Source organism: Acinonyx jubatus, chromosome B1, assembly GCF_027475565.1.
Source record: "Acinonyx jubatus isolate Ajub_Pintada_27869175 chromosome B1, VMU_Ajub_asm_v1.0, whole genome shotgun sequence".
Lineage (NCBI taxonomy): Eukaryota > Metazoa > Chordata > Mammalia > Carnivora > Felidae > Acinonyx > Acinonyx jubatus.
In genome coordinates this window covers 37,573,117-37,596,731 of record NC_069382.1, presented here as the reverse complement: position 1 = coordinate 37,596,731, position 23,615 = coordinate 37,573,117, and the positions used below count along the sequence as shown (strand labels likewise).

General features: G+C 37.7%; 1 protein-coding gene across 20 annotated transcripts in view; it reads left to right on the top strand.

Moving 5' to 3' along the window:
- PSD3 (pleckstrin and Sec7 domain containing 3) overlaps positions 1–23,615 on the top strand; it is a 780,457-nt gene that overhangs the window by 509,415 nt on the left and 247,427 nt on the right. The gene's annotated exons all lie outside the window — the stretch shown is intronic.

Genomic DNA, 23,615 nt, shown 5'->3' with positions numbered 1-23,615 from the left:
AAAGTAATGTAAAAAAATGGCTCTAATCAGGTGAGATCAGATGAAAGGGATGGTATCTGAACTCCAAATATAAAGATTGCTGTGGCATGGGTCAATTTTGTAAAAAAAAAGCCTGTTTGTGGAGAAGGGTGAGGCAATGTTCAAAATGAGATGATTGTGGGAAAGTGTTGGTTGGCACATTGATCTTGTTTTTAGTCTCGGAAAGGTTGCCTTGACAAATGATTTGTCAGTGCAGTATATTTTTAGAACATCAAGAATACAGAGACATTGTGTATGATTTTATCATTCAGTTAGTTCCTCTTGCCTCCCTTCCCTTGCTGTCCCCACAATATATAGAGCTGCTGTACAATAGTGATCTGGTCTCATTGAACTACATTCTTGCCTTGTACAGAGTCATTAGCTTTGGGTATGTGTAATTGGGAAGAATTTCTTCTTTCGTGTTTTTTACACATATGTGTGCTGGTTGTGCTGCCATTAACCACTTGTTCTTTGTGACTATCTGTAGGATAATATTATCTCTGTTCATATGAAATGTGAAGGGAGTGATTACGTAGTGAAATGGGCATTTACTACATGCAACATATTCTTGAGATTCTTCCCACCACCATCTGTGTGAACAGGGTACTCAGAAACACTCCCACTCCACAGGTTTAAAAATGGAATAATAGAATCATAGGATCACAGAACTCTGGAGCTGGAGATGTAGATGATTATGATGGAGATTTGAGAGGTTTGATAATGCACAGAGAAAGCTTCAGGAGGTGGATCTCAGTGTCATTTGAGCCTTCTCACAAGTTCTGTATCCAGACCCACTGAGAGTGACATTAGGCTTTCACTCTCCCACCTTTCACCTTCCCAGGCTCTTTCTGTGACATTTACAGTATTGAAAGGCTTTGGTAATAACAGGTTCCCTTCAAAGTATAGCAGAGGTGGGCATGAAGGGGACAAAATACGTTAATGTGACTTTAAGAAACATGTTGGCTTTTAATCTACCCCCATTAGATTATGACACAGTGGGATATAACCCCATCAATCATTAGCAAAATTTCTAGCTAGGATGTCTTCAGGCATAGCTCTTTCCCCTTCAGTATTTTTTTTAAAAGCTGTATCTTTGGGGAAAAATATGTGTCTTCACATGTCCTGTTCACATGTCTTCTTTACAGTCCTGTTAATGTGACTTCATGGTGATATATTGGTTTCTGTTGAGACCACTATGTGATCCCTGTGGCATGATGACTACTGTCTCCTGCTATGATAGAACTGGATGGCTTATTATATTGTTAAATAACCAAATGTATGTAAGTGTGCATGTGATTCTCAACATGGCTCTGAAATTGGCTGCTATTAAGAGTGCTAAGAAGCATCTTTGGATTTTGTTCTAACGTGGGTTATACCCACAGTATGCAGTCAAAGACTTTGGGAAATAAATGCATCATCATTATCTGCCACCAATCCTGTTGATAATTTAAGCATCATAATATTAGTCTACCCAGAATTATGGTTGCATAGTATAATTAATGTTGGAATCAGGCATAGATGTGAAACGAAAAGACTTTCTACTATCTTCTCTTTTTGTTACATGGTACAGGTTTTCTTGTTTGATATTGCATCTATGTAAGAGAAAGCCAGGCATTTTTTTTTCCTTCAGAATATTGCCAACATTGCACAGAACAAATAGTAGAAAAGACCCCTGTAGAATTGTAATCAATAGGTCATCATATGGTACTTTGGAAATTATAGTCAAAATTTTTTAGTTATATTTTTTAAGCATTTGTGGTATCTAAGTTTTGAAATGTATATTTAAGATTGTAACTAAGTTCCCAATATCTCATAAAAAGTATTTTTGTAGGATTATTTAGTCTTTTTAATTTGAACACCAGAAGGAGCTAATATAAAATCATTAGAACAGGAAATTAGATAGATTGAACTTAATCTTTCACTAGCCATTTTTGTTCCCTAAATGAAGTTAACTGGATAACAGGATAGGCTTGCACCATAAATATAGGAGACCAAATTATATTATATATGCATAAATACATATCAATATGTATTTCTATCCACAGTGTAAGCATTTTACCCCAGGGGGTAATAATTAGAATTCTTATTCACTTTATTTCTATCTAGTAGTACTTTTTTAGCGCTTGAAATCAAATTAGTGTTTCTTCCTGCTAATCATGTGAATAAAACTTTTAAATTTTCTGTCTCTTCTTCCAAAATGAAAGATATCTAATCCAATGATTAGAAAAAAGTCTTCTCCCCTTCCCCTCCAAAAAGGTAAGGTGCTTATGATATGTGCTCCTCAGATTTAATTTTGTCTCTTTGGAACTCTGGCTCTTCCTAGAATAGGTGTATTAATAATTGTCCTTTGTAAGAGAGCTGGAGTTATAACATGTTTTGTATTCCTTGAAAGCTTTCATTTTTCATGTTTCTAACTTCTGTTTTATTGTTCATTAAAAACATAATGATTTATTTAAATTTCATTCATCTGTTGTCCTCACTTTTTATCTGGTTTATTCATTTTTGTTCTTCATTTGCAGCAGGTGTTAAAGGACTTCAGAAAGGATTAGATACTCTGCTTTTTATTTTAGCAAAATATCTTAAAAGCTTCCCTTGATCTAATCATTTTAAATTAAGAAAATTCACTTTTCTAATCCTTTGTGGTTCATTTTGACATAGTCTGAAGAACGTTATTTAAACTACTGAAACACAGTCTGTATGTTATTTTCTTTAAAACTTGATTTTCTGTGTGGCCTTTTTTTTTTTCTTTAAGGTATTTTAAATTATATTCTTTAGACCTCCAGTTGGAACGTGGTTTTGTCTTTTTTTAGATAACATTGTTTATATCGAATTCTGAAGCAGATGTAGGACACATGTCAGTATGTTTTAGAAGACTATGCATTTTGTGGCGAGCACATTCATTGTTCAACTGTTTTAATTGTCACTTTGGTTTAAGCTATTTATCAGTTTAAGGATCTGTTATTAGAAGAGTTACCAGTGAGGCTCCTGGCCATGAGGGGGCAGTACAGACCTTCCTGCTGTCAAGCCCAGCTGGTTGCTCTGCCTTTGACAGAAGTAACATTTTGGAATCAATTTCTTAAAAGGCAGACACTCCAGAATTTGGTATGTATAGTATAAGGAATGTTGATTAGGCCTCAGTTCTGCCAAGAATTTCCACATGTTTCCCATGGATCTAGTTATACCTCAAGTGTAAATTATTTTGATGTTGCTTAGGTTTCTTAGTGTTTTTGTTATTGTTTTGTATTTGGGGTGTGTGTGTGTATGTGTGTTGTGTGTGTGTGTGTGTGTGTGTGTGTGTGTGTGTGTTTTGTTTTATTTTGAAACAAGGAAGGTAATTTATTGTAGTGAGACGATATTGAAGTTCTATATATGATTCCCAATGCATAGAAAGTAATTTCCTCCACACTGTTGGAGAAGGCATTACTGAGCCACAGAGAAACTCAAAGTGCTATAAATAAGTTAATATTGATGTAGTTTATTTTTACTAATCTACCAAGATTGAAAATGAGATGATTAAAAGGACACATTTAAGTACTTTTCATAAATTTTAACCATGGCCATTTCATTCACTGGAGTTTGTAATGCCTTTCATAACTCCAAACACTGAAGTCAATTCCTTGCAGTCTGCTTCTTATTATTCCTGTGGTGAGTAGTTAACACAAAGCTACTTACTGGAGTAACTTCTAACAGAGATTTAACCATTTTCCCCTAAATGGAGTTGTCGACAATATGAAAAATGGCATGATATTTGAGGTAACATAAAAAAAGAAAAAAAAATTATTTTTGAACCCTAACCAATAGAATAGCAGCACCCCAGGAGGCAGAGAACAGCAATGCAGTTGACCAGAAGTTCACAAACAAATAAACACATACTCATGCAGACATCTTTGCACTTAACACCTTATCTCCAGTACATTTTATACATTTGCTACATGTTGCACAGATTTAGGCATACACAAACACTACCTGAGTGCCACTGCATGGCCATCCCCTGTGAGGAGGACTCTACAAATTTTCTAAAGGAGCTTATTCTGAACTTTTTGAAGACAGAGTCTAAAGCAGCTCTTTATACAGTCATACACTTATAGAGATACCACAAGCCATGTCATGGTGTCTGGTCTTCCTTCATAAATGTAGGATTCTTTACATTATAGTATAAATGTATACTATACTGAGTTGGTCTGCTTAATTTTTAACTTGAGTAAGTCAATTATAGGTTTTAAATATAAATCTATAAAAGTTCATGTTGATAGTATCATTTATTTCCTTTTTTTATATAAGATTGAAAAAAAATTTTTAACGTTTATTTTTGAGAGGCAGAGAGAGACAGAGTGCAAGCAGGGGAGGGCAGAGAGAGAGGGAGATGCAGAATCCAAAGAAGGCTCCAGGTTCTGAGCTGTCAGCACAGAGCCCCCTGTGGGGCTCAAACGCAGGAACTGGGATCGTGATCTGACCTGAAGTTGGATGCTTAAACGACTGAGCCACCCAGTTGCCCCTCATTTATTTCCTTCTTTATCTCTTGCTGAACTACATTATACATTCATTATAGATCAGGAAAATCTCAGCCTGATGCTTTTGTTTCATGTTGTTGTGGGTGAATATAACAAGCATGGTTGAATCCTGAGGACATTTTTTTGAAGACTAATGTGACACTAGAGATTAAACTAAGAGTTCTCTACTTGATTATTGTATGGATTCAAACAAATTGTGTAAAGTTATTGTTTAATAGTATGGCAAAGAAATCAGTTTCTCCAACTCTGAAATTTCAGAGTAAAACTGGTACTTTGAGTAGTACTAAATGCAAAAAGTTGGCTGTTTGCTGTCTGTACCAGGGTGCTGCATCCTTGTGGTCAGGCCTGGGTCTTGCTTTCTATAATTAGCAATATGTGCCTAGACAGTCACTTCTCCTCCCGGAGACACCATCCATAAAATTCATGGGTTGATAAAATGATAGCTTTGTTCTGAACAATGTTAATTTTAGAAATCTTGCGGAGGTTGGTGGGGGTTATTTCCTCTGTAAAAGGAGTCTAAAGACTGAGCTAGATTCTGGGGAAGGTGAATTTTATCTGTATTTTGAATAAAATTCTTCCTTTGCTAGGAAATGTTAACCATAAACATGTTGAAGGGAAATGGAAGTGCCTAATTCATTGTTTTGTAAAATATGTTGCAATTGTGAGGAAAGGCACTATCAACTCTATTCTCTCCATTCTGCATAAGCTTTGCTTGTTATTTCTTTAATATTGGTAGATAAATATTACTCATTTCTTCTTCTGTGAATCAAATCTACCTGCAAAGGAGCCTGAAAGATATTACAATGCCCATTGCAACCTAAAATTTTTCATTAGAGATTTGCAGATTGTTGTCATTCTTAACTAGATCCCTTTGTTCTTTAGCTTAAGGCTAGAGCCTGGGAAGGAGATTCTTGTCAAATGGATCATTTATATTTGCCCATTCAGAAATGTATATCTATATAATATGGGAAAAATCCTTAGTCATAATTTGAAAAACTTCCTGCAAATGTCTGTTTATGCATATTTTTTTATTCTTAAATTGAAGCAGAACATCTTTCTGTCTCATAAATTCATCCTTTATCTGGATCCTTTCAGAACAATAGATTTAAATATTGGGGTCAGTATTCAGTATTTTTTAATTAATTTATTTATTTATTAATTTATTTATTTTGAGAGAGAGAGAGAGAGCAGGTGCAAGTGGGGAAAGGAGGCAGAGGGGCAGAGAGTGAGAGAGGGGGCAACCGTCCAAGCAGTTTCCATACCTTCAGCATGGAGCTCAATGCAGGGCTTGAACCTACAAACTGTGAGATCATGGCCTGAGCTGAAATCAAAAGTTGGACATTTAACTGACTGAGCCATCCACGTGCCCCTGGGGTGAGAATTCAGGAACAGTATCTGTACTAGTTATAACCCTGGCCCATTAGAGAATTAGGGAGGAAGTGTCTGGCAGTGTAAAGATAAAAATAACTTTATCTCCAGAACTCTATTTTTCTCATACTGGCTCTACTGTCTTCCCACTAGAGTCCCTTCTTGTGTTTCAAGAGTTCCCACTAGAGTCCCTTCTTGTTTTCTCTCATGTGTGATTCTGCCAGACTAACAAGTTTTGATGTGTTGATGTGATCTTTACCCAAAGGAGGTCTTAAGAAGTGACCTGGCTCCTTATGGAAGGTCTTTCTGCAGACTACATTACAATTGATAGCTATTTAACTCTCTTAAGGGTTTAGTCAGCCTTGCCCCCAAATAGAAGCTTGTACTACCTTTGGATTTATTTTTAAATTATGAAGCTAGCAAAGTGATTCTAGTTTTTGTTGTTAGGTTTGGTGTTTCTTTGTTTGTTTTTTAATTCTCCCTTAACCCGTAATCACCCCTCCCACCACCAGCTTCTTTCTGAATTTCTCAGATCCTGCCAGTACTTTTGTGTAGATTACTACTTTTTCCCCCTTAGATTATACAAATGATTATTTAAGGTGTTGAGCCAACTATGCTCCTGATGGGACCATCCTTTTGAGCCTTGAATATAATTAAAAGCAGATAATCATTTACCCATTTTCACTTGACTAAAGTGCCAGTGGAGTTGTGCTTTGGTTTGAGTGTCTCTAAAATAACTCCCAGTGTTACACTGTGTTCTTGATCTGCTACCTCATGCCTTTCTATTTGAACACATTCTTCCAATCATGGTGCTCTAAAGCAAGTAGCTCAGAGCTTCCATGCAGTATGTGAACACTAAAGAAATTGCTGGGCCATGCCATATTACATCCCCATGACTTACTTATTTTATAATTGGAGCTCATATATCCATGAGCTCATTTTTTGTTGGTTGCTTTGTTTTTTTACATTCTGCATATGGATGAGATCATTGGTATTTGTCTTTGAACTGCATGTAGCATGGTGCCCTCAAGGTCCATGGATGTATCCATGTTGTTAGAAATGACAGGATTTCATTCCTTATTTTATGGCTGAATAATAATTGAATAATTGGACATATACATATTTTCTTTGTTCATCCATCAGTGGATGTTTAGGTTGTTTCTATGATTTTTCTTTTAAATGAGATACTTTTATTTCTTTCATAATGCTTTTCTCCCATATTAAAGTATAAATATCTTTCTTTTTTAATGTTTATTTATTTATTTTGAGAGAGAGAGAGAGAGATGGAGAGAGAGAGAGAGAGAGAGAGAGAGAGAGAATCCCAAACAGGCTCCATGCTGTCAGCGCAGAGCCCAATGTGGGGCTCGATCTCACAAACCATGAGATCGTGGCCTGAGCTGAAATGAAGAGTCAGATGCTTAACCAACTGAGCAACCCAGGTGCTCCAAGTGTAAATATCTTTCTATGTCACAAAATACTCTTCTTCAATGTTATTTTAATAGTATTATTCAATAATGCTTATTATGAATCAAAAAAAATTGGGGGGTGGTGCCTGTGTGGCTCAGTTGGTTAAATGTCCATCTTTGGCTCAGGTCATGATTTCTCAGTTCAAGAGTTCAAGGGTTTGAGCCCCACATCGGGCTTTGTGCTGACAGCTCAGAACCTGGAGTCTGCTTCAGATTCTGTGTCTTTCTCTCTCTCTGCCTCTCCACTGCTCTGTCTCTCTCTCTGTCATGCTCTGTCTCTCTCAAAAATAAATAAACATTGAAAAGAAAGAAAGAAAGAATGAAAGAAAGAGAAAAGAAAGAAAGAAAAGAAAGTAATTAATTAATTGCTGGTCCATGCTATCATTCTTGACAATCTAGTATAGAACTTGATATGTCTAGCATAATATTTGATTTGTCAGAATCAATGAAAAGGAAAAAATAAAAATATGTAAAATATTAAGATGAGAGTTCAGGGAGGAAAACAGAATCCTTGCATTTTTAAGATACTCTTTGTTGAAGATTGAGGGAGGTTAATAGCATCATGGTAACCTGAACTTAACCATCTGGGAGTTCTTATGTGGGAATGTGCATGGTCCATCTTGGATTTTCCAAGATGATGCCTTTCCCTTATTTTATTCTGTTGGTAGATCATGCCTGCTTGCCTGGTTTATAATTCAGAGATTGCATTCAGTTTAGGGACTAATAGGAGATTTTTGGAGAATGTTTTTACATACTCATTCATAGTGATGTGGAAACCGTGAGGAGCTGGGCAAGGTGGCTCCTTCTTAGTCAGTAATCATGGGAGTTACTCTTTTATCTTTTAGTTTAATTAAGATTTGGAGCATTATCTTATTCTTCAAGCAGATCACTTTTTATTGCTTTTTAAAAGCTGATCTTTCACATTCTGATGGTACAACATTTAGTTTATTATTTGTGCACACAAATCATCTGATCTTTGTGCAATTTGTTTTTCTAGGTAGATTACTTGGAGTGTTCCATGTCAAAATGTTTAAGAAAGTACTGGCTGAGACTCAATTTTTATATCCTGACTCATCTCATAATATAACACTGGTTGTAGCCTACAGTTAAGTATTAGAAGGCAAAATGATACCCAAGGCACTAGAGACATTAATATACTTACCCATTATTGCCAGATTCAAACCTGGCAAGCCAAATTTTTGTTTGATTTGACAAATCAAATAAGATTATATAGCTGTTCCAGATACAATAATCCCCTTGCATCCAGGTGTAATTTAGTGGGGTCAACTTCAACTGTATAACTGAGAAATGCATTGAATCATGCCAGGTGTTTACAGCAAGCAATAGGACCTTCTGTAGACCCTGGAGCCCCCAGCAGCTCACAAGGGAATCCATTACTATTGAGCTTTTTGTTAAAGTTTTCTCCTGAGATTTCCCAGTGTAAAGAGGGTTGGGGTTTAGTTAATAACTAAGTAGACCAAATAGGCAGACAGATATGGGAGAGTGCTTTGAGACAAAAAGCTCTCTACTATCACTTAGAAGGACTGATAAAGTACCAGCAGTGTACTGATTTATGACAATTCTCCTCCACAGAGCACTTTTTAAAGAACAGGTAAAATGGAAAGGCTCAGGGCACCTGAGTGGCTCAGTTGGTTAAGTGTCTGACTCTTGATTTTGGCTCAGGTCATGATCTCACAGTTTGTGGGATGGAACCCCATGTCAGGCACTATGCTGAGAGCCTGCTTGGGATTCTCTCTCTCCATCTCTCTCTGTCCCTCCCCTGTGTGCACATGCTCTCTCTCTCTCTCTTAAAATAAATAAACATTTTCTAAAAATTATTTTTAAAAAAAAACAGTAAAAAAATGGAAATTCTCTCCAGAATACTTTAATGATGATTGGGCAGTATTTTAAGGGGATTTTGATATGGCTCATCAACCCCCTGTTGTGATCTCTAAGATCATGATTAAGTGGTATTTATATACTACAAAAGCATAACTCTTAAAATTAAAGTTAAGAATATGCTTTTCTCCTTATGCATATGTAAACCTCACTAAAATGACAGTAGGACACATAGATCTTAAAGGACACAGAAGGAGACAGGATGCCCTCAAGATATCAAAAAATATTTGAAAGATGGAAAGCATACAGACTTGTTAACTATTTACTACCCCAAATATTCTGGTTTCTCTTCAAGTTGTATAAATCTTTCACCTTTTACAATTTACCACCCCAGAGAAAACTGAAACCCAAGTGTCTATAGACCTGAAAGCCAAGGAAAGAAGACTGATTTTCCTCATGGAACACAAGAAAGGTCTAGGAATTGGGAGCAATGGTTACAACTAAGCATAGTGGGTCAAAACAAGAAGATCCTTTAAAGGTTCTAAATTAGTAACTAGATGCTCTCAATGCCCTCCCTGCTTTGTAGAGTCAAGTGACCTAACTCTCTTCATCTTCTGCAGTTCCTGCCTGGGAAAATTAACCCAAAAACTTTGTACTTAGGAAATCAGGCTCAGCTGAGGTTAATACTGAGATTCCCACATTGAAAATAGCAAAATTAAGTGAAAAGTACACACATTTCACAATGGGCAGACTCTTCCCTCTCTCCTCACCCATGTACTTTTTCTTAGTTACTTAAAGAAGATGAGGCTTGCTATTTAGTAAATAGTAAATCTAATAGAGAGGCAGAGGAAAACCTCAGGGTGATGCTAAAGCCCTAGGACATCAACTATGCAGGAAATAGAAACCAACCAGTTGAGAACAGAATGGGGGAATAGAGGATTCCAACGATGCTTCCAAACAGTGTCATCGAGAGAATATGTGAAATGTTGAACCGTATGGAGAGGAGAGTCATGGTTCTTTTGGAGAATGTGGAGGTGAATTAGAGATAGGCTTTTGAAAACAAAGTAAACAAAACAAAATGAGGTAATAATTAACTCTAGGGAAAAAAAAGCACACATCAAAAAGCAAATGAAACAGAATGCATACATAGCTCAGGAGTGAATTTATATATATATATATATATATACAGTCATAATAAAGTAAGTACTGAAAATTGATGTAGCACTAAATTATGATCATGATATAATTTTAGTGGAAGTATTAGGGGATGGAGGAGGAGGAGGGGGAGAGAGTGAGAGTAAGCTGTGTGTGTGTGTAAGTGAGTGAGAGAGAGAGGGAGACAGGGAGGATGGTGGTGGGGGGGAGAGAGAAAGTGCCCTTTTTCCAGAGGTCCATAGGTGAAAGTCAATAGTTCATACTGAAAATATAAAACTACTGAAAGTCAGTAATTGCATACTGAAGCTCCAAAGGAGTTGAAAGAGATTACTTCTAGGCAGCAAGAATCAGGTAAGTCAAGGGACTATTTAGTAATTTTTTTATAAAAAAATATATATGTATTGCCTTGTTAAATGTTTAAAAATGAGTAGAAGGGAAAGTATCATATATATGTGCATTTAAAACTGGAATAATTTCCAGTGACTAAAATGGTTTGTGTAGAAAAGCAGGCTAAAGAAGATGGCAGTGGAGTAGGACACTGGGCTTGCCACATCCCATGAACACAACTAGATAACTATCAAATCATCCTAAATACCCTAGAAATTGATCTGAAAACTGGAAGAAACTCCACAACTAAAGGTACAGAAGAGGTCTCATCGAAGGAGGTAAGAACTGTGGATGTATGGTTTGGGAGAGAAGTGGATCAAAGCTGCTGTGGTAGGGAAGGAGCTGCAGTCACAGAGAAGGGTAAGAGACAGACAAGCACACAGGAAAATGCATGGGAAAAATGAATCACCATAGCAATTGGGTTGGACAAAATTGAGGTGGCCAAATTTTGTGAGTTCTTGCAAACAGCAGGGCTTAAAGCCTAGATTTTAAAGGTTAGCGTGCTTGGCTCTGGAAGAGCTCAGAGGACATTGGGACTGCTCTTGGGGAGAAGGCAAGAAAACAACCCATGGACATATAGCATGGAAATAACAATCTGAAGAGAGCCTGGGGCACACAGTGGGGAGGTTATTTGCTGGTCTCTTAGAGCTCATCCCAGAGAGAGAGCATTCACAGACACCCTTCTGAAACAAAAGAACTGACAGGCACTATTTTCCTCCCCTGCCCTTCAGCATAAGCACAGAGCCACCTGTGAGAACCAGTGTAGTGCCAACACTTGCTCCCTAACTTGCTTACACTGAGCCCCAACCCCATGCTCTAGGGGAACAACCCCTCCCAATCATGCTTGCCACAGTCCCAGCGTAGTAGTTCCTTTCCCCAGATGACAGGTCTAAACCCCTGTTCAGACCATATTTACTGGTGTGGGAATTTTGTGGAGACTCAGTTCCAGTGGTGGTGACAATAGGTCTTATTTCACAAGCAGACCAGAGTACACCTATTTAAAATGCTCCATATTCAGGCCAGGGGACAAACACTGCCCACAATTGTCAGAGAGACTCTGCAGATGACACCTCAAGGATAAAGCCACCAGAACACAAAACAGAGCACATGCAGCACACATAGGAGACACTTCAGGAAGCTCCAGGCCGTGGGGAACAGAGGACACTACACAGCAAGGCACTATAGGACCTCTTCTTCATAAGGCTATTACCCTCAGGAACAGGAGATGTGGCTGACTCTTAACACACAGAAACCGGCACAGAGACAAAATCAGAAGGCAGAGAAGTTTGTCTCAAATGAAAGGACCAGACCACAGCAAAACAGATATAAGTAACATGCCTGATAGAGAATTTAAAGTAATGATCATAAGAATACTAACTTTCAGAATGGAGAAAAGAGTGGAAGACATGAGTGAGACCCTTAACACAGAGATAAGGAATAATAAAGCAGAAATAAGGGGCCCAATAAATGAAATTAAAAGCACACTTAACGGAATGAACAGCAGGCTGAGGAATGAATTAATGACTTAGAAGACAGAGTAATGGAAATTAATCAAGCCAACCTAAAGAGGAAAAAATAATTAATGCAAAATGAAAATAGGCTTAGGGAACTCAGTGACTCCATTAAATGTAATAAAATTCATATTATAGGAGACCCAGAAGAAGTGAGGGAAAAGGCAGGAGAAAATTTATTTGAAGAAATAATAGCTGAAAACTTCTCTAATCTAGGGAAGGAAACAGACATCCTGATTCCAGGACGCACAGAGAACTCCCATCAAAATCAACAAAAACAGATCCTCACCAAGACATATTGTAATCAAATTGGCAAAAATGTGATAAAGAAAAAAAAGTTTAAGAGGGGCAAGACAAAAGAAGACAGTAACTTGTAAGGGAAGACCCACATGGCTAGCAGGGAATTTTTCAGCAGAAACATTAAAAGCTAGAAGGGAGTGGCATAATATATACAAAGAGCTGAATGAAACAATTTGTAGCCAAGAACACTATCCAGGAAGGCTATCATTCAGAATAGAAGGAGAAATAAAGAGTTTCCCAGACAAAAACTAAAAGTTTGTTGATCCCTAACTCAGCCACACAAGAAATATTAAAGGGGACTCTTTGAGTACAGAGGAGAGACCAAAAGTGGCAATATGAAGGTAGGAAAACACAAAAGTGGTAAAAGTGAATATTTCTGTAAAAAAATCAGTCAAGGAACTCACTAACTAAAAGTATAAAAGTATTAAAAAACCTATCTAAAATGTGAGGAGGAGAGGAGTAAAGAATGGATTCAAACCTAAACAACCATCAACTTAATATAGATTGCTATATACAAACCTAATGATAACCATATATTAAAACCCACTAATAAATATGCAAAGAATAAAGAAAAAGAAACCCAAAATATCACTTAAGAAACTAAATGACCCATGAAAGAGAGAATTATAAGAAAAGGTCAGGAAAGATCTTGAAAAGCAATCACAGAACAAATAATAAAACAACAATAAATACGTATCTATCAATAATTGCTTTGGAGGTAAATGGACTAAATGTTCCAAAAAACATAAGGTGATGTGGATAAAAAACAACACTTATCTATTTGCCACTTACAAGAGATTCATTTCAGATCTAAAGTCACCTGCAGATTGAAAGTGAAGGGATAGAGAAACATCTATCGTGCAAATAGATTTCAAAAGAAAGCTGGAGTAGTAATTCTTATATCGGATAAAATATAGACTTTAAAACAAAGGCTGTAACAAGAGACAAAGAAAGACACTGTATAATTATAAGGGGACAGATCAAGAAGAAGATAGAACAATTATAAATATTTATGTACCCAACATAAGAGCACGCAAATACATAAAACCGTCAGTAACACACGTACAGGAACTAATCGATAATACAATAATAGTAAAGGACTTTAACACCCCACTTACATCAATGGAGAGAACATCTAAACTGAAAAATCAAGAAAAAGCAATGACTTTAAATGACACACTAGAACAGATGGATTTGACAGATATATTCAGAACATTCCATCCTGAACTAGCATAATACACATTATTTTCAAGTGCATGTGGAACATTTTCCAGAAGAGATCACATGTTAGCCTGCAGAACAAACCTCAACAAATTCAAGATGATTGAAGTCATACTATGTATCTTTTCTGATTAAAACGCTATGATACTAGAAGTCAACCACAAGAAAAAATCTGGAAAGACCACAAATACATGGAGGTTAAATAACACGCTACTAAACAATGAATGGATTAATCAGGCAATAAAAGAAACAATTAAAAAGTATATGGAAACAAATGAAAATGAAAACAACAATCCAAAACCCCTGGGATACAGCAAAAGTTATTCTAAGAAGTTTATAGCAATACAAGTCTACTTCAAGAAACAAGAAAAATCTCAAACAACCTAACCTCATACCTTAAAGGAGCTAGAAAAAGAACAACAAACAAAATCTAAAACCAACAGAAGGAAAGAAATAATAAAGATTAGAGGAGAAATAAATGAAACAGAAAGTAAAAAAAATTATAGAACAGATGAAACCAGGAGCTGGTTCTTTATTGAGAAGAATCAGTAAAATTGATAAACCTCTATCCAGACTTATCAAGAAGAAAAAAGAAATGACTCAAATAAATAAAATCACAAATGCGAAGGGAGAAATAACCAACTACACAGTAATACAAGCAATTATAAAAGAATATTATGAAAACCTGTATGCCAACACATAGGACAACCTAAAAGAAATGGAAGAATTCCTAGAAACATATAAATTCCCAAAACTGAAACAGGAGGAGATAATCTGAACAGACTGATAACCAGCAAAGAAATTGAGTTAGTAATAATAAAATTGCCAACAAACAAATCCAGGACCAGTGGCTTCACATGCAAATTCTACCAAACATTTTAAAAATAATACCCAGTCTTCTGAAACTATTTCAAAAAATAGAGAAAAATGGAAAACTTCCAAATTTATTCTATGAGGTCAGCATTACCTCAATACCAAAACCAGATAAAGACACCAATAAAATTGAGAAGTACAAGCCAGTATCCCTGATGAGCATAGATGCAGAAATCTTCAACAAAATACTATGAACTGAATCCAACAATACATATAAAAAAATTATTTACCACCATCAAGTGGGATTTATTCCTGTGTTGGCAAGGGTGGTTCAATATTTGCAAATCAATCAACATGATATACCACATTAATAAGAGAAAGGGTAAGAACCATATGATTATTTCAATATTTGCAGAAAAAGCATTTGAGAATGTTCAACATCCATTCATGATAAAAACCCATAACAGAATAGATTTAGAGGGAACATACCTCAACAAAATTAAGGCCATATATGAAAAATCCACAGTGAACATCATCCTAAGTGGGGAAAAACGGAGAGGTTTTCCCCTAAGGTCGGGAATAGGAGGACAAGGATGTCCACTCTCACCACTTTTATTCAATACTGTACTGAGTCCTAGCCTCAGCAGACAACAAAAAGAAATGAAAGGCATCCAAATCAGTAAGGAAGAAGTATAACTTTTGCTATTTGTTGATGACATCATACTCTAGATAGAAAATCCCAGAGACTACAAAAAACGTATAGAATTAATAAACAAATTCGGTAAAACATCAGGATATAAAATCAAGATACAGAAATCTGTTGCATTTCTGTGCACCAATAAAGAAGTAGTGGCAGAAGGCAAAATTAAAAAAAAATACCATTTACAACTGCACCAAAAATAATAGGACAGCTTATTCCTATGTTTAGGAATTCAGTTATACTAGGAATAACCAAAGAAGTGAAGACCTGTACTCTGAAAACTATAAAACATTGACGAAAGAAATTCAAGGTGATGTGAAGAAATGAAGACCCATGCTCATGGTTGGAAGAACAAATATTGTTAAAATATCTACACTACCCAAAGCAAGCTACAGGTTAATACAATCTCTATCAAAATACCAACAGCATTTTCAACAGAACTAGAACAAGCAATTCTAAAGTTTGTGTGGAACCACCAAGGACCTCAAATAGTCAAAGAAGTCTTGAAAAAGAAAAGCAAAACTGATGGCATCCCAATTCTGGACTTAAAGTTATATTACAAAGGTATGGTAATCAATATAGTATGGTACTGACACCAAAATCAACACATAGATTAATGGAACAGAATAGACATCCAGAAATAAACCCACAACAATATGATCAATTAATCTTTGACAGAGCAGGAAAGAATATCCAATGGAAAAAAGGCAGCCTTTTCAACAAACAGTGTTGGGAAAACTGGACAGCTACATGCAAAAGTGAGAAAATGGACAAGTTTCTTACACCATACACCAAATAAATTAAAAATGGATAAAGAACTAAATGTGTGACCTGAAACCATAAAAATCCTAGACCACAGGCAGTAAGCGCTATGACATTGGCCATAGCAGCAGTTTTCTGGATATGTCTCCTGAGGCAAGGGAAACAAAAGCAAAAATAAAGTATTGGAACTACATCAAAATAAATAGCTTCTGAGCAGTGAAGAAATCGTCAACAAAACAGAAGAGCAACCTGTGGAATGGGAGAAGATATTTGCATATGACATATCTGATAAAGGATTAGCATCCAAAATATAAAGAATGTACACAACTTAACACCCAAGAAACAAATAATCCATTTAAAAATGGGCAGAAGGGGCTCTTCGGAAGATGGCAGCCTAGGAGGACTCTGGGCTCACCGCGCGTCCTGCTGATCACTTAGATTCCACCTACACCTGCCTAAATAACCCAGAAAACCACCAGAGGAATAGCATAACGGAGTCTCCGGAGCCAAGCACAGACGAGAGGCCCACGGAAGAGGGTAGGAAGGGCGGCGAGGCGGTGCGTGCTCCACGGACTGGCCGGAGGGAGCCGGGGCGGAGGGGCAGCCTGCAGGCCAAGCAGAGCCCCTGAGTCTGGCTGGCAAAAGCAGAGGGGCCTGACGGACTGTGTTCCGACAGCAAGCGCGACTTAGCGTCTGGGAGGTCATAAGTTAACAGCTCTGCTCCGAAAGCGGGAAGGCTGGAGGACAAAGGGAGGGAGAGCTGCTGAGCCCCCAGAAGACAGAGCTCAGTTTGGTGGGGAACAAAGGCGCTCGCCAGCGCCATCTCCCCCGCCCATCCCCCAGCCAAAATCCCAAAGAGAACCAGTTCCTGCCAGGGAACTTGCTTGCTCCGCGCACACACCCAACTCTGTGCTTCTGCACAGCCAAACCTCTGGCAGCGGATCTGACTCCCTCCCGCTGCCACAGGGCCCCTCCTGAAGTGGGTCACCTAAGGAGAAGCAAGCTAAGCCTGCCTCTCCTGCCCCTGTGCACCTTGCCTACCCACCCCAGCTAATATGCCAGATCCCCAGCATCACAAGCCTGGCAGTGTGCAAGTAGCCCAGACGGGCCACGCCACCCCACAGTGAATCCCGCCCCTAGGAGAGGGGAAGAGAAGGCACACACCAGTCTGACTGTGGCCCCAGCGGTGGGCTGGGGGCAGACATCAAGTCGGACTGCGGCCCTGTCCACCAACTCCAGTTATACACCGCAGCACAGGGGAAGTGCCCTGCAGGTCCTCACCACGCCAGGGACTATCCAAAATGACCAAGCAGAAGAATTCCCCCCAGAAGAATCTCCAGAAAATAACAACAGCTAATGAGCTGATCAAAAAGGATTTAAATAATATAACAGAAAGTGAATTTAGAATAATAGTCATAAAATTAATCGCTGGGCTTGAAAACAGTATAGAGGACAGCAGAGAATCTCTTGCTACAGAGATCAAGGGACTAAGGAACAGTCACGAGGAGCTGAAAAACGCTTTAAACGAAATGCAAAACAAAATGGAAACCACCATGGCTCGGATTGAAGAGGCAGAGGAGAGAATAGGTGAACTAGAAGATAAAGTTATGGAAAAAGAGGAAGCTGAGAAAAAGAGAGATAAAATATCCAGGAGTATGAGGGGAAAATTAGAGAACTAAGTGATACACTAAAAAGAAATAATATATGCATAATTGGTATCCCAGAGGAGGAAGAGAGAGGGAAAGATGCTGAAGGGGTACTTGAAGAAATAATAGCTGAGAACTTCCCTGAACTGGGGAAGGAAAAAGGCATTGAAATCCAAGAGGCACAGAGAACTCCCTTCAGATGTAACTTGAATTGATCTTCTGCACGACATATCATAGTGAAACTGGCAAAATAAAAGGATAAAGAGAAAATTCTGAAAGCAGAAAGGGGTAAACGTGCCCTCACATATAAAGGGAGACCTATAAGACTCGTGACTGATCTCTCTTGTGAAACTTGGCAGGCCAGAAAGAATTGTCACGAGATTTTCAGTGTGCTAGACAGACAAAATATGCAGCCGAGAATCCTTTATCCAGCAAGTCTGTCATTTAGAATGGAAGGAGAGATAAAGGTCTTCCCAAACAAACAAAAACTGAAGGAATTTGTCATCACTAAACCAGCCCTACAGGAGATCCTAAGGGGGACCCTGTGAGACAAAGTACCAGAGACATCACTACAAGCATAAAACATACAGACATCACAATGACTCTAAACCCGTATCTTTCTATAATAACACTGAATGTAAATGGATTAAATGCGCCAACCAAAAGACATAGGGTATCAGAATGGATAAAAAAACAAGACCCATCTATTTGCTGTCTACAAGAGACTCATTTTAGACCTGAGGACACCTTTAGATTGAGAGTGAGGGGATAGAGAACTATTTATCATGCTACTGGAAGCCAAAAGAAAGCTGGAGTAGCCATACTTCTATCAGACAAACTAGACTTTAAATTAAAGGCTGTAACGAGATGAAGAAGGGCATTATATAATAATTACAGGGTCTATCCATCAGGAAGAGCTAACAATTATAAATGTCTATGCGCCGAATACCGGAGCCCCCAAATATATAAAACAATTACTCATAAACATAAGCAACCTTATTGATAAGAATGTGGTAATTGCAGGGGACTTTAACACCCCACTTACAGAAATGGATAGATCATCTAGACACACGGTCAATAAAGAAACAAGGGCCCTGAATGAGACATTGGATCAGATGGACTTGACAGATATATTTAGACCTCTACATCCCAAAGCAACAGAATATACTTTCTTCTCGAGTGCACATGGAACATTCTCCAAGATAGATCATATACTGGGTCACAAAACAGCCCTTCATAAGTTTACAAGAATTGAAATTATGCCATGCATACTTTCAGACCACAATGCGATGAAGCTTGAAATCAACCACAGAAAAAAGTCTGGAAAACCTCCAAAAGCATGGAGGTTAAAGAACACCCTACTAACGAATGAGTGGGTCAACCAGGCAATCAGAGAAGAAATTAAAAAATATATGGAAACAAACGAAAATGAAAATACAACAATCCAAACGCTTTGGGACGCAGCGAAGGCAGTCCTGAGAGGAAAATACATTGCAATCCAGGCCTATCTCAAGAAACAAGAAAAATCCCAAATACAAAATCTAACAGCACACCTAAAGGAAATAGAAGCAGAACAGCAAAGGCAGCCTAAACCCAGCAGAAGAAGAGGAATAATAAAGATCAGAGCAGAAATAAACAATATAGAATCTAAAAAAACTGTAGAGCAGATCAAGGAAACCAAGAGTTGGTTTTTTGAAAAAATAAACAAAATTGACAAACCTCTAGCCAGGCTTCTCAAAAAGAAAAGGGAGATGACCCAAATAGATAAAATCATGAATGAAAATGGAATGATTACAACCAATCCCTCAGAGATACAAACAATTATCAGGGAATACTATGAAAAATTATATGCCAACAAATTGGACAACCTGGAAGAAATGGACAAATTCCTGAACACCCACACTCTTCCAAAACTCAATCAGGAGGAAATAGAAAGCTTGAACAGACCCATAACCAGCGAAGAAATTGAATTGGTTATCAAAAATCTCCCAACAAATAAGAGTCCAGAACCAGATGGCTTCCCAGGGGAGTTCTACCAGACGTTTAAAGCAGAGATAATACCTATCCTTCTCAAGCTATTCCAAGAAATAGAAAGGGAAGGAAAACTTCCAGACTCATTCTATGAAGCCAGTATTACTTTGATTCCTAAACCAGACAGAGACCCAGTAAAAAAAGGGAACTACAGGCCAATATCCCTGATGAATATGGATGCAAAAATTCTCAATAAGATACTAGCAAATCGAATTCAACGGCATATAAAAAGAATTATTCACCATGCTCAAGTGGGATTCATTCCTGGGATGCAGGGCTGGTTCAACATTCACAAATCAATCAACGTGATACATCACATTAACAAAAAAAAAGAGAAGAACCATATGATCCTGTCAATCGATGCAGAAAAGGCCTTTGACAAAATCCAGCACCCTTTCTTAAGAAAAACCCTTGAGAAAGTCAGGATAGAAGGAACATACTTAAAGATCATAAAAGCCATTTATGAAAAGCCCACAGCTAACATCATCCTCAATGGGGAAAAACTGAGAGCTTTCTCCCTGAGATCAGGAACACGACAGGGATGCCCACTCTCACCACTGTTGTTTAACATAGTGCTGGAAGTTCTAGCATCAGCAATCAGACAACAAAAGGAAATCAAAGGCATCAAAATTGGCAAAGATGAAGTCAAGCTTTCGCTTTTTGCAGATGACATGATATTATACATGGAAAATCCGATAGACTCCCCCAAAAGTCTGCTAGAACTGATACATGAATTCAGCAACGTTGCAGGATACAAAATCAATGTATGGAAATCAGTTGCATTCTTATACACTAATAATGAAGCAACAGAAAGACAAATAAAGAAACTGATCCCATTCACAATTGCACCAAGAAGCATAAAATACCTAGGAATAAATCTAACCAAAGATGTAAAGGATCTGTATGCTGAAAACTATAGAAAGCTTATGAAGGTAATTGAAGAAGATTTAAAGAAATGGAAAGACATTCCCTGCTCATGGATTGGAAGAATAAATATTGTCAAAATGTCAATACTACCCAAAGCTATCTACACATTCAATGCAATCCCAATCAAAATTGCACCAGCATTTTTCTCGAAACTAGAACAAGCAATCCTAAAATTCATATGGAACCACAAAAGGCCCCGAATAGCCAAAGTAATTTTGAAGAAGACCAAAGCAGGAGGCATCACAATCCCAGACTTTAGCCTCTACTACAAAGCTGTCATCATCAAGACAGCATGGTATTGGCACAAAAACAGTCACATAGACCAATGGAATAGAATAGAAACCCCAGAACTAGAACCACAAACGTATGGCCAACCCATCTTTGACAAAGCAGGAAAGAACATCCAATGGAATAAAGACAGTCTCTTTAACAAATGGTGCTGGGAGAACTGGACAGCAACATGCAGAAGGTTGAAACTAGACCACTTTCTCACACCATTCACAAAAATAAACTCAAAATGGATAAAGGACCTGAATGTGAGACAGGAAACCATTAAAACCTTAGAGGAGAAAGCAGGAAAAGACCTCTCTGACCTCAGCCGTAGCAATCTCTTACTCGACACATCCCCAAAGGCAAGGGAATTAAAAGCAAAAGTGAATTACTGGGACCTTATGAAGATAAAAAGCTTCTGCACAGCAAAGGAAACAACCAACAAAACTAAAAGGCAACCAACGGAATGGGAAAAGATATTTGCAAATGGCATATCGGACAAAGGGCTAGTATCCAAAATCTATAAAGAGCTCACCAAACTCCACACCCGAAAAACAAATAACCCAGTGAAGAAATGGGCAGAAAACATGAATAGACACTTCTCTAAAGAAGACATCCGGATGGCCAACAGGCACATGAAAAGATGTTCAGCGTCGCTCCTTATCAGGGAAATACAAATCAAAACCACACTCAGGTATCACCTCACGCCAGTCAGAGTGGCCAAAATGAACAAATCAGGAGACTATAGATGCTGGAGAGGATGTGGAGAAATAGGAACCCTCTTGCACTGTTGGTGGGAATGCAAATTGGTGCAGCCACTCTGGAAAGCAGTGTGGAGGTTCCTCAGAAAATTAAAAATAGACCTACCCTATGACCCAGCAATAGCACTGCTAGGAATTTATCCAAGGGATACAGGAGTACTGATGCATAGGGGCACTTGTACCCCAATGTTGATAGCAGCACTGTCAACAATAGCCAAATTATGGAAAGAGCCTAAATGTCCATCAACGGATGAATGGATAAAGAAATTGTGGTTTATATACACAATGGAATACTACGTGGCAATGAGAAAAAACGAAATATGGCCTTTTGTAGCAACGTGGATGGAACTGGAGAGTGTGATGCTAAGTGAAATAAGCCATACAGAGAAAGACAGATACCATATGGTTTCACTCGTATGTGGATCCTGAGAAACTTAACAGGAACCCATGGGGGAGGGGAAGGAAAAAAAAAAAAAGAGGTTAGAGTGGGAGAGAGCTAAAGCATAAGAGACTGTTAAAAACTGAGAACAAACTGAGGGTTGATTCCGGGTGGGAGGGAGGAGAGGGTGGGTGATGGGTATTGAGGAGGGCACCTTTTGGGATGAGCACTGGGTGTTGTATGGAAACCAATTTGACAATAAATTTCATATATTAAAAAAAATAATAAATAAATAAAAATAAATAAAATAAAATAAAAATGGGCAGAAGACATGAACAGCCATTTCTCAAAAGTAAATCCAGATAGCCAACAGACATATGGTAAGATGTTCAGCATCACTCATCATCAGGTAAATGCAAATCAAAACTACAATGGGATATCACCTCACACCTGTCAAAATGGCTAAAATCAACACAAAAACCAAGTGTTGGTGAGATGTGGAGAAAAAGGAACACTTGTGCAGTGTTGGTTGGATTTCAAACTGGTGCAGCTACTGTGGAATACAGTATAGAGGTTTCTCAAAAAGTTAAAAATAGTTCTACCCTTTGACCCAGCAATCTCACTGCTGGGTATTTACCCAAAGAATACAAAAACACTAATTCACAGGGATACGTGTACCCCTATGTTTATAACAGCATTATTTACAATATGGAAGATTCAGAAGGAGCCCATGTGTCCATCAATTGATGAATGGCTAAAGAAGCTGATATATGATATATGTGATGGAATATTATCCACCCCAAAAAAGAATGAAATCGTGTCATTTGCAATGAACTAAGCGAAATAACTCCATCAGAGAAAGAAATACCATATGATTTCACTTATATGTGAAACTTAAGAAACAAAACAAACGTGCAAAGGGAAAGAGAAAGTGAGAGAGAAATTAAGAAACAGATTGTTAATTATAGAAAACAAACTGATGATTACCAAAGGGGGGAGAGGGTGCTGGGGGGATGGGTTAAATAGGTGATGAGGATTAAGGAGTGTACTTGTTGTGATGAGCACTGAATGATGTATAGATTGTTGAAAACTGTGTTGTACACATGAAACTAATGTGACACTAACTGGAATTATGTATGTTAACTAACTGGAATTAAAATTAAAAGTTAATATTTGAAAAGATGTAGGAAAGAATAAAAAATTCAAAAAATAGAAAGGTTTGTGTATCTTAGTTAACTTGTTTAGCAAATACCAAAAAACAGATTAATTTTTAAAAATTACATCTTTTCCAAGACACTACATTTTAGCAATTATGGGACTAGATTGTGTTCTGCTGCTGGTTGCTGTCAGAATTTTCCATCTGTAGTGAAAATGATAATAAAAGACCAGTCCTCTCCTGGGAAACATTCCTTTATTTGAGATTGTCCTTGTTACTTATGTTTATGGAATGATGACAGTAGTGGACAGTCGTGGTTTGGTTTGTTTTTAAAAATTTATTTCCTCACTTGACAAAATTTAAAACTTGGCAATTCCAAAACCTCTTCAGAAAA